This window comes from Aristolochia californica, unplaced genomic scaffold (genome assembly GCF_029961685.1).
Source record: "Aristolochia californica isolate CCGP_79_NKW_82.1479 unplaced genomic scaffold, dmAriCali1.0.hap1 SCAF_4, whole genome shotgun sequence".
In the NCBI taxonomy this organism is placed as follows: Eukaryota; Viridiplantae; Streptophyta; class Magnoliopsida; order Piperales; family Aristolochiaceae; genus Aristolochia; species Aristolochia californica.
In genome coordinates this window covers 11,425,870-11,438,676 of record NW_027182103.1, presented here as the reverse complement: position 1 = coordinate 11,438,676, position 12,807 = coordinate 11,425,870, and the positions used below count along the sequence as shown (strand labels likewise).

Here is a 12,807-nt window from a genome sequence, read left to right as displayed (position 1 = left end):
ACGGTAAAATCCAGAATTGACGTTTCCTGTTGTGCAAGTAGTTAATTAGATTATTGCTTGATAATTTAGGATATAATTAATGTTTAGTTCAGATTAATTCATTATATTTGGTTAGGCTAGTTGACTGAAGAATACACAAAATTCAGTCCACCCTGTGGATATGACCCTCGCTTACCGCTAGATTACATGAACGATTTGTACGCTTGCGAGGTATAAAAGCCAATGTAATAAAAATTTCACATCAATTTTTTGGCACGTTGCTAGGGAAGACATGTATTAAGTGTATTTCTTTGTTCTCCATGGTCTTTGGTTAGATTGTTTTTTTTTGGCTTTCATAATTTTATCTTGACGATTTTGTATGGAGTTATTTTTATTTCTTCTGGTTAGTTCGTATTTTCAGTAGTTAGTTTGTTAGCATAATTTGATAGTTAGTTTTGTTTCTTTTTGAGTTTTTACGCACGGGCACCGCTCCCTAGGTGAACCATTAGCTCCCTTTGTTGAAGAGGTAGAACATATTTGTAGGAAAACACCAGAAGTCAAGTTAAGAGCTACCATGGCCAAACAGGGTGAACCATTATAGTTACCTGTAGCAGGTGACCATAGAGCCCTGAGGGATTATTCTATCCCATCCAACTTCACATCACTTCTTGCATTATATTGCCACCCACTACTGCTGCTAGTTATGAGTTGAAACCGGGTGTGATCCAACTCCTCCCTACATTCTATGGGTTGGAGAAGGAGGACCCTTATTACCACATCAAGGAATTCTTAGATATCTGTGCGACTTTCAAATTCTAGAATTTCTCAGATGACTCTATCTGGTTAAGACTTTTTCCATTTTCAGTTGAGGATAAGGCCAAGTCTTGGCTTAATTCCTCAGACGTGGGCAGCATTACTTCATGGGACACATTAGTCACAAATTTTTTGTCTAAGTATTTTCCCATTCAGAGAACTACAGCCCTCAGGAGAGAAATTTCCAACTTTATGCAGCAGGAGGGTGAACACTTTTATGAGGCTTGGGAGAAATGGAAGGATTTGATTCGTAGCTGTCCACATCATGGCTTTGAGAAATGGCATTTAGTGCAATACTTTTATCAAGTTCTTACACCCCAGGTTAGGTCCATGGTAGATGCAACGTGTGGTGGGAGTTTGATGGGTAAGAGTGCTAGTGGGGTGTGGGATTTCTTTGAAACGTTGAGTGATCAATCTCAGCATGGGGTTCGTCATTTAATGTTGATAGGAGATCCCACGAAACCAAAAGAGGGCTTCTCTACGAGGTTAGTGAAACACCCATGCTCATGGACAAGATTGAGGGGTTGACTAGAAAAATTTATGCCCTTATGGTGTCCAAGAGTTCACCTGCTCCTAACCCATCTACTGTCTGTGCCATATGCTCTAGTTCATCTCATCCCACACAAATGTGTCCATCTAGTTCATCCTACCCGGAGCACATTGAGGACTTGAATGCAGTCTAGAATTTTCATAGACCAAACCGGAATGATCCTTTTTCGGAAACATATAATCCGGGTTGGGCTAGGCACCCAAATTTCTCATGGTCCAAGGGCCCACAGGTTGGGGGTCCTCCAGGGTTTACTCAACCCCAAGCTCCGCGCCCACACTTCACTCAACAGCCATTGATTCCACAAAAACCTTCACTTGAGGAAACACTTCAACTATTCATGCATAATACACATTCCTCCATTGCTAAAATTGAAATACAAGTGAGTCAGTTGCCCAACCACATGAGTGAACAGGCACAAAATAGACTCCCGAGTCCAACCATTCCTAATCCCAAAAGGACACACGAGAGTGGGTCGAGTTCCAATCCCCACCACGAGCAAGCCAAAGTCATAACCACCCTTAGGAGTGGTCGTGAGTTGAACAATGGGGTAGGGACCACTAATTCTAAGGAGTCAAAGGATGGCAATGGGGACACATCATTGAGTGAAGAACCTCCAAGTTCTCCACCAATAGCCAGGCAGATCCCTAACCAAGTCCCACCAGCTCCTTATCTACTGAGATTATTGGGCCCACCTAGGAAAGGAGATAGCATGCATGAAACGTTGCAACTGTTTAGTAAGGTTCACATTAACATTCAACTTCTTGATGCTATTAGGCAAGTCCCTGCTTATGCCCGATTTTTGAAAGACCTTTGTACATAGAAGAGAAAATAACATGTTAACACAAAGGTCTTTCTTACTGAGAATGTAAGCTCAATTCTGAAGCACAACACTCCTCCTAAAGTTAAAGATCCTGGATGCCCCACAATTTCATGTGTCATTGGTGAAATACCATCCAGAGAGCTCTTCTTGACTTAGGGGCAAGTGTGAATTTGCTTCCTTTCTTGTGTACCAGCAATTAGGTTTGGGGGAATTGAAGCCTACCTCCATCACACTTCAACTAGCTGACCGTTATGTCAAAATACCACGAGGAATAGTTGAAGATGTTTTGATAAAAGTGGAAAAATTTCTGTTCCCGGGTGATTTCATTGTTCTTTATATAGAACCAGTAGTCAATGTGACCAACCAAATTCCTATCATCCTAGGACGTCCCTTCTTAGCCACATCTAATGCTGTCATTCATTGTAAAAGTGGTGAGTTGGAGTTGTCTTTTGGAAATTTTAAGGTCTCGTTGAATGTGTTTAATGTCGGGCACCATCCAGTTGAGTCTGATTATCTGAGTCCTGCATTTAAGATAGAAACTGTTATGCTTGATGACAAATCCACTTTTGAATCTTTCGTGTCTTACATAACATCTTTAGACATGGACTATTTTGATGAGGAAACTTATTTCTTAGAGGTTGACTCTTTACTCAATTATGTACCTCTGTTGGAGGAAGCTTATGAGGTTGTAACAACTGATCATCCATAGGATCTTCATCTTGACATGGACAAACCTCTTGAAACTTGGGGCCCATGAACTCATTGCCAGTCATTATTGCCCATGTTGAAGTATGTGTTCTTGGGGCCCATGAACTCATTGCCAGTCATTATTGCCTCTGATTTGAGTACTGAGCAGGAGGAACAATTGACTGAAGTTTTAAAAGCACACAGAGATGCATTGGGGTGGACTCTTGATGCCTTAAAAGGGATTAGACCCTCCATATTCATGCATTGTATTCATTTGGAGGAGGGGACTAAAGCCTCATGTGAGATGCAACGTAGGTTAAATCCCCATATGTTGGAGGTTGTGAGAGAAGAAGTCATCAGGTTGCTTGTGGTAGGCATCATTTACCCTATTTCTGATAGCACCTGGGTGAGTCCAATTCAAGTTGTCCCTAAGAAAGGGGGGATAATGATAATGAAAAATGAGAGTGGTGAATTGATTCCCACAAGAACTACCACCAAGTGGCGTGTCTGCATTGACTATAGAAAACTTAATTCCACCACTAGGAAGGATCACTTCCCACTACCTTTCCATGATCAGATGCTAGAGTGATTGGCCAGCCACAGTTTTTATTGCTTTTTGGATGGATACTCAGGTTACAATCAAATTCCCATTACCCTAGAAGACTAGGAAAAGACCACATTCACGCGTCCGTTTGGCACCTTTGCTTACAGACACATGCCTTTTGGTTTATGCAATGTGACCCCCACTTTCCAACGGTGCATGATGAGTATCTTTTCTAACATGATTGGTGACTTTTTAGAGGTCTTTATGGATGACTTTTCTGTGTTTGGCTCTAGATTTGAGACATGTCTACACAATCTTTCACTCGTATTTTCCCGTTGCATTAAGTCCAATTTAGCCTTGAATTGGGAGAAATGCGACTTCATGGTAAAAGAAGGAATTGTTTTAGGACATGTAGTGTTTGAGCGGGGTGTAGAAGTGGACAAAGCCAAGGTTGACCTAATTGTCAATCTGCCACCACCTACTTCTGTGAAGGGGGTGCGTTCTTTCCTTGGCCATGTTGGGTTCTATAGGCACTTCATTAAGGACTTTAGCAAAATTTCTCATCCTTTGACGAATTTGCTTGCTCATGATGTTGCTTTTGTGTTTGATGATGCCTGTATTCATGCTTTTGAGACACTGAAGAAATGTTTGTCCACTGTACCCATTGTCCAACCCCCTACTTGGTCTTTGCTTTTTGAGTTGATGTGTGATGCCTCTGATTATACATTGGGGGCTGTTTTGGGGCAAAAGACAGATAAAATTCCCTGTGTCATTCAGATCCATCTCTTCATGATGCTCAATTGAATTACACTAACACTGAGAAGGAGTTGCTAGCTATTGTGTTTTCCTTGAACAAATTCAGATCATATATGTTAGGGTCAAAGGTTTAGTGTTCACTCATCATTCCACTTTGAAGTACTTATTATCCATCAAGGACACTAAACCCTGCTTGATTAGATGGATCTTGCAATTGCAAGAATTTGACCTTGAGATTCGAGATAAGAAGGGTTGTGACCTCAGGAAGGATCCCTTCCTTTAAATGATTTGTTCCCTGATGAACAACTTCTCCAAGTATCTTGTAACTCGTAAGATTCCTGATTATTGGAGTAAACAAGATCGGTTGAAATTCTTTTCCCAAGTCAAACATTTTTTTTGGGATGACCCTTATTTGTTCAAGGTGTGTCCTAACCAAGTAATTAGGCGTTGTGTACCTGAGCAAGACTTTGCCAACATTCTTGAATTTTGTCATTCCCACGCATTTGGTGGACATTTTGGTGCTAGAAAGACCGCGGCTAAAGTCTTTCAATGTGGTTTCTATTGGCCTTCATTATTTAGAGATGCCCATGAGTTTTGTCGTGTGTGTGATAGATGCCAACGGATTGGTTGTTTGTCTAGGAAGAACATGATGCCTCTTAACCCCATTCTTATTGTTGAATTGTTTGATGTGTGGGGTATTGACTTCATGGGTCCTTTTCCTGTCTCGTTCGGCTATCAATACATCCTTGTTGCTGTTGAATATATCTCTAGATAGATTGAAGCTATTGTATGTAAGACAAATGATCACAAAGTGGTGGTAAAGTTTTTAAAAGAAAACATCTTTAATCGGTTTGGTACCCCGAGAGCGATCATCAGTGATGGGGGATCTCATTTTTGTAACAAAGCATTTGAGACCTTGTTGAAGAAATACTCCATCACTCATCAGGTGTCCACTCCGTACCACCCGCAAACTTGTGGTCAAGTAGAAATCTCTAATAGGGAGATCAAACGGATTTTGGAGAAGTCGGTTCGCTTTGATAGGAAAGATTGGTCCACTCGATTGGACGATGCTTTATGGGCCTATCGAACCGCTTATAAGAATCCTATTGGGATGTCTCCATTTTACCTAGTGTTCGGCAAAGCATGTCATCTACCTATTGAGCTTGAGCATAGAGCTTATTGGGCCATTAAGGCTTTGAATTTTGATTTGACTCAAGCGGGTGAGGAGAGGAAATTGCAATTGAATGAGTTGGAGGAGATACGTCATGATGCTTATGAGAAGGCCAAACTGTATAAGGAGCGAACAAAGGTTTTACATGATAAATCTATTTTTTGCAAGTCTTTTACTGTTGGGCAGAATGTTTTACTTTATAACTCATGATTGCATTTTTTTCCAAGGAAGTTGAGATCCAGGTGGTCAGGTCCATTTGAGGTCACACAGGTGTTTCCTCATGGCGTTGTTGATATCCGCAACCACGGAGGTGGGGTCGGTCTTCAAAGTTAATGGTCAAAGGCTCAAACCATATCTTGAGAATGTCCCCACATCGGAGGAGGTGATGGTGATTTTCTTGGAGGAACATGTCCATTCATCTTGACTGCATTAGAGTATTGCTTACGACTATAAACTTAGCACATTGTGGTCAATCCCCACGTTTCTATCCCTTTTTAAATTTCAGTTTTTATTTTTGGTTTATTCATTCTTATTGGGGTAACCTTTGGTATACTCTGGTCTTGATTGATTGGAGGTATTCGATGAACAGAATTTTGGTCCCTAGTTTGAGAGGTCTGTACTCAAACAACCATTCTGGGATTGACCAGTTCGATCTTGAAGTATTGAATGAAAACCATATGGTGAGTAACTCAAGGACTTGTGTTCAGCGCGTGATTCCTGCGGCCTTCAATGGCCAGTTACACGGAGATTTCTTCAAAGTGTGATGTGGGATAGCGGTTTCATCTACGGATGATTACCTACAGGTACAACTGATACTAATAAGCCTTCTTCGAGGGAGACTATGTATCATTCCTGGGGGTCTTTATTGACTCTTTGGTATTATTGTTGATGACCAAACACATATGGTCCCACCTATGGATTTAGGAGCCTTGAGGGAGCTTAACCCTTACTCTGCTGGAGTATAACCAGCTAAGTTGTGAGTCAACTGGAGTATAATCAGATATTTTAGTGATTGTTAGTTTGTTTGTTTGGTGTTTTAACTGTTTCCCATTGAGGACAATGTCAGGTTTAGGTTTGGGGGGCAGGGGGAACGACTTTTTTATGTCATAGCAATGATTTTCTTTTGATTTTTGTTCGTGGTTTTCAAATTACTCCTCTTAGTATGTGGTTAACTTTAGTAGAGTTAAAATAAGTTGCTCAAATGTGTTTCAATTTTTTTTGTAAAACTGTGTAGAATATGCCTATTAGAAATTTGATATCATTTGTCGAGATCCACGAGAATTCAGTGGGATAACTTACTATTGCATTAGACTTGGAACTTAGTTGCAATAGAGAACATGTAAATCTAGTGTTGATCTATGTTAGTCTGAATAGTCTTGTATGCCTATTTGATCTTATTCCTTTTTATATCTCAGTGAAATTCCTTGTTGTAATGTATGAATGCAAATGGAAATGCTCTTGCTTTCAAAAGACAGATAACCTCAGAAATAGCCTGGGCAAACCCAGGGACATGCACCGGAACAGTAGGTTACTTAAAAATAAGTACATGTGTAATAAAGACGAACACAAAATGGTCGTAATACCAAAAGTATTCAGTGAAACAAAAATTACGCTGGTAATAGCAAAAATGTGCTGGTAATAGCCAAAAATGGGTTTAAATCTAGAAGCAATGAGTTTCCTTAACTTTGATGATGAATTGTAAGTTGAAAGAAGTTGCAAGTCAAGATTGAAATTTGTATACTTGTTTTGTGAGATTGTCAAACAACAGGCTTACTCTACTATTTTCCCTTAATTGTGATGTGATCAGGATTTTATTGTTATTTGTTGCCTCTTTGTTCTATTGAAGTAATTGCTTATGGGTCACATTGGTTCAGGTGGAGTAATAATGAGTGTATTTGGATTGATAATGTGCTATATTTTACGTAGGTTTTCAAATTGAGTAAGGTTTCAAATGATTTTTCAGGTATTTACGATACTAAGTGTTAGTCATATATGCTAATGAGGAGTAGATTTTCTTCAGTTTCCTTTTTATATTGTTGATTTAGATGAATTTTGTGGGTAAATTCCATGCAAACCCCTCATGAGACACAACTCGTCCACTACTGTAAAGTAGGGTTTAACGGTTTGTTGCATGCGCTAAATGCAATCGTGTTCCCTACGAAAGTGGCATTTTGTTTACCTAGGCTTAATTTTGGTTATGTTGTTGTTTTGCTAAGGACTAGCTAAGACTCAGGTTTGGGGGTTTGAGGGGTATGATAGATGCCAGATTCTGACATGAGAACTAGGTTAATTATAATTGAATAACCCTTATAATTGAGTTATACGTGGTTATTTATCAGTTTTCACATGAAACGTACATTTATTGAATTTGGCATTAATCACTGCTTATATTACATATTTTTCTCTCTTGAATGATATTTCATTGCTTTTAGGGTTTATTTCTTCCTGAAATGATTTTTATGGATTTAATTATGGAATTTCAGGAGAATTTTGTGTGGAGAAGAAGATATTAACAGAAATGCCATTAGTGGGGGATGTGATTTTTAGGGCAAAATCGTATTGAAAAGGGAAGAGGACAGCTCGACAGAGGAGGGGAGGAGCTGCCGACTGAAAGGAGAGGAGAGCTTGAGAGAGTCTCCCTCCAGCCTCCGAACGTCGTTTGTCACCGTCATCCACCACCATCCGGCAACTGAGAACAGACCCGAAGAGAGCTCGAGAGAGTCTCCATCACGGCGAGTTTAACGCTGCCATTTTCTGCTCGCCAGGCCAAGAGGTGACCCGAGAGGGCTCCTCTGGCTCCGATTCTGTATTTCCGACCATTTCCAGAGCTATTCCGACTCCGAGCGAGACACGAGAGAGTCGGTAAGAGGACTTCAGCTCCATTCCATCGTCTGCCGCACCACCTCCATCCGTGGGTTTCTATCCTTCTTCGCCGACGTCGTCTCTACCTCTGGCCAGTCGCTCTTGCAACCTGAAGCCATCAATTTCTGTAAATTGCAGCACCCATGAGAACGAGCCTTTGCTGCCCGAGCGAGAGGAAGGAGAAGGGGAGTAATCCATCATTTTGTAATTTAATTTTCCTATAGTTTGAACTTAGGTTTTGAATGTTTATTAAATTTGATTTGAGAATTAATGTTTATCGAATATTTGTTTTTTGAATATTTGCTTAAACTAGCTAGCTAGGGTAGGATTGTAATTTAGGTTGGATTCTGGTATTTTAATCTGATTTTTGTCATTAACTCTAGGTGCCCGAGAGGGGCTAGACACAAGGATTGGGAAACCAAATTCGTGATTACATGGTGCTCGAGAGAGGCACGAATCACGATAAAATGCAGAGTTGACATTTTCTGTTGTGCAAGTAGTTAGTTAGATTATTGCTTGATAATTTAGGATATAATTAAGGTTTAGTTCAGATTAATTCAACATATTTGGTTAGGCTAGTTGGCTGAAGAATACACAAAATTCAGTCTTCCCTATGGATATGACCCTCGCTTACCGCTAGATTACATGAACAATTCGTACGCTTGAAAGGTATAAAATCCGATGTAATAAATATTTCACATCAACTCCCAATCCTTCAGTCATTTCTAACAAAAACGTATCCCGTTATGCATGATTGACTGATAAATCACTTTAAAAATCCTCTGTGATTGTCAGGTCAGCTTTTTGTAATTGGGCAAAATAATGGCTTGTTTGACACGGGTAAATATCCCACAACACGTTCACATGAGAAATTAATGAGCATTTGTTCTTCGGTTTAAAAGGTTTGAATCAATAGGGGATTTGCATCTTTAACTTCTTTTAAGCATGCATATCTATATCTAAAACCTGTTATGATCAGTTAGAAATCTCTTTCTTATCAAATTCCAAGCCATTAGGGTTGAACAATGGGAATTTTCCAATGTCATCCGAATTTTCACCAGCTAATCGGACCTCATTCGAATTTTATAAGACAACCAACAACAAAAAAAAAATACCTTGTGGTGGATATTCATAGCACCAAAATCTCCTCACCACCTGGCAAGAGCATTCCATAGCACTTCAAACAAATTCAACAACATTCTAAAACATTTCAACCCCTAAAAGCCCCAAACCCTAAACCCTAGACTTTAAGACACCTAAAAGCACCAAAAATCTAAACCCTTAACCCTAAACCCTGAACCTTACAACCCCTAAAAGCCCCAAACCCTAAACCCTAGACCTTAACACCCTCAAATCCCCAAACCTTAAACCCTAGACCTAAACATCCCTAAAACCTAAACCCTAAACCTTAAAACCCCTAAAAGTCCCAAACCCTAAATCCTAGACCTTAACACCCTAAAAGCCCCAACCCCTAAACCTAAACCCTAGACCTTAAAACTCCTAAAGCCCCAAACCTTAAACCCTATACCTTAAAACCCCTAAAAGCCCCAAACACTAAACTCTAAGCCCTTAAAACACTATCACCCCAAAAACCGAGAACCCTATTTTAAAAAAAAAACCATAAACCCCAAAGGGCTTAGGTAAAGAGAACTCTATTCCTTAAAACCCTAAAAGTCCCAAACCCCAACTCTAATCCTGAAATTAAACCCTATCAAGACGAAATTGAACCCTAAATCCCATAAACCCCAACCATAAATCCCACTAATGGCCACAATCAAGATAAATTATGCACATAAATTAAAATTAAATCAAATACAACACTAAATTAGTTGAAAAAAATATTATGGTTTTGGCTTACTTTCTAAAAATTTGGGAAAACCACCGCCGAATGGAGAAATCTAAGCCCAATCGAAGAAATCGACGCCTAAATGTCAAAAATCGAAGGAAATCGAAGGATATCGAAACTCGAATAGGTTAAATCGAAAGAAATTGGGGGAGGCGGGGAGGGAGGAAAGAGAAGAGCGAGTATGAGAAGGGAGAGGGAGACTGAGAGTGAGAAGAGAGGGAGGCCGAAAGGGAAAAGAGAGAGGAAGATGAGAGAGGGAGAAGGAAGAGTGAGGCCGAGAGAGACACAGAAAGAGAAGAAGAAGATGGGGCGAAACAAAATCGACCGATGACGAGAGAAAACTGATGAGATAAAAAAATCGAGCTAAATCAGCTTTACGTGATTTTAGCCCGAGAGAATGAAGTGATGTAATCTCACTTCAATTCATTTCTTTCTGCACTAACGCCAAACGTGGGATGAACTAGGTAATGCGGGGGGAATTCATTCCACTCCCTTGTGGACTAACCCCCCCCCCCCCCCCCCCCCCCCCCCTTTAGAAAAAAGTAGTATACATCTAAATTGGAAGGGAATGCACAAATGTAGAGAGAGATAATTCCAAAAAGTCTTTTAGTTTTTATATATTAGGTTTTGCAATGATCGGGAAAAGGGGGAGGTGAGGGATTTTTAATTGAGTGTTCACTCCCAATCCATAAGTCATTTCTTACAAAAACATAGCCCGTTGTGCATTATTGACTGATAAATCACTTTAAAAATCAAATGTGATTGTTAGGTCAGCTTTTTGTAAATGGGCAAAAAATGGCATCTTTGACTCGGGTAAATATCCCACAACACGTTCAGTTGAGAATTTAATGAGCCTTTGTTGTTCACTTTAAAAGGTTTGGATCCATAGGGCATTTGCATCTTTAACATCTTCAAACATGCATATCCATATCTAAAACATGTTAGGATCAGTTAGAAATCCCTTTCTCATAAACTAGTGAAATTTACAGTGAAATTTTGTGGTTAAACTAGTGAAATTTCCCAAACTTGGACAACAAAAATTTACAGTTAGTTTGTGGTGTATAAATAAATTTTCTATACTTAAATTTGTAATTGTTTTTAATTTTTCCTGTACATAAACTCTAAAATTTTCATTTTGTTGTGATTTATTTGCCTCTATCTTCTTGTTTACAGGAGAATCGGAATGTGAAAACCCAACGTTTTGATTTAAGAAAAGAGTGCACATCTAAAATGGAATAGAAATGCAAAATTATAGAGAGAAATAATTCAAAAAACTCTCTGTAACTTTTATGGATTGCAAACTCTTTTAGTTTTTATATATTAGGTTTGCAAAGATCGGGAAAAGGTGGAGGTGGGGGATTTTTAACTAAGTGTTGACTCCCTATCCATAAGTCATTTCTTAAAAAAAGTAGCCCGTTATGCATGATTGACCGATAAATCACTTTACAAATCATCTGTGATTGTTAGGTCAATTTTTTGTAAATGGGCAAAATAATGGCTTGTTTGACTCGAGTAAATATCCACCGCAAGTTCACTTGAGAATTTAATGAGCATTTGTTGTTCTCTTAAAAATGTTTTGATCCATAGGGCATTTTCATCTTTAACATGTTTCAAGCATGCATATCAATATTTAAAACATGTTAGGATCGGTTAGAAATTTCTTTCTTATGAAATTTGAAGCCATTAGGGTTGAAGTAGTGGAATTTCCATAACACTGACAACAAACCTTTTATGTTCGTTTGTGGGGTGTAAATAAATTTTATTTACTTACATTTGTTATTGTTTTTAATTTTTTCCATACATAAACTATAAAATTTTTATTTTGTTTTGATCTTTTTGGTTTTATCTTCTTGTTTACGAGATAAGCGGAAAGTAAAAACTCAAATTTTTTATTTAAGAAAAAATTGTACATCTAAAATGGAAAGGAAATGCACAATTGTAGAGAGAGATAATTCAAAAAAGTCTTTGTAAGTTTTAGGGATTGCAAACTCTTTAAGTTTTCATATATTAGGTTTTGCAATGTACGAGAAAATGGGGAGGCAGGGGATTTTTAACTGAGTGTTGACTCCCAAACCATAAGTCATTTCTTAAAAAAATATAGCCCGTAACGCATGATTGACCATTAAATCACTTTACAAATCAACTCGGATTATTAGGTCAGTTTTTTTTTAAATGGGCAAAATAATGGCTTGTTTGACTCAGGTAAATATCCCACCGCACGTTCACTTGAGAATATAATGAGGATTTATTGTTCTATTCAAAATGTTTGGATCCACAGGGCATTTGAATCTTTAACATGTTTAACGCATGGATATCCATATTTAAAACATGCTATGATCAGTTACAAATCTCTTTCTTATCATATTCCTAGCCATTAGGGTTGAACAACTGGAATTTCCCAAACTTGGACAACAAAACTTTTCAGTTAGTTTGTGGTGTGTCAATAAATTTTCTATAGTTACATTTTTTTTGCTTTAAATTTTTTATATGCATAAACTCTAAATTTTCATTGTTTTGTGATCTATTTGTATTTCTTCTTGTTTACAGGAGAATTGATAAGTGAAAACTCAAAATTTTTATTTAAGGAAAAGTACACATCTAAAATGGAATGGAAATGCACAAATGTAGAGAGAGATAATTCGAAAAAGTCTCTGTAACTTTTTTGGATTGCAAACTCTTTTAGTTTTTATATATTAGGTTTTGCAATGATCGGGAAAAGGTGGAGGCGGGGGATTTTTAACTGTGTTGACTTCCTATCCATAAGTCATTTCTTACAAAA

At 38.5% G+C, this 12,807-nt stretch overlaps 1 non-coding gene across 1 annotated transcript; it reads right to left on the bottom strand.

Annotated features, from left to right (window-relative positions):
• Window positions 1-957: 957 nt before the first annotated feature.
• LOC137964350 (small nucleolar RNA R71) lies at window positions 958-1,064 on the bottom strand. Its single transcript, XR_011115547.1, has one exon. It is a non-coding gene; the product is annotated as a small nucleolar RNA R71 (small nucleolar RNA).
• Between the last annotated feature and the right edge of the window lie 11,743 nt (window positions 1,065-12,807).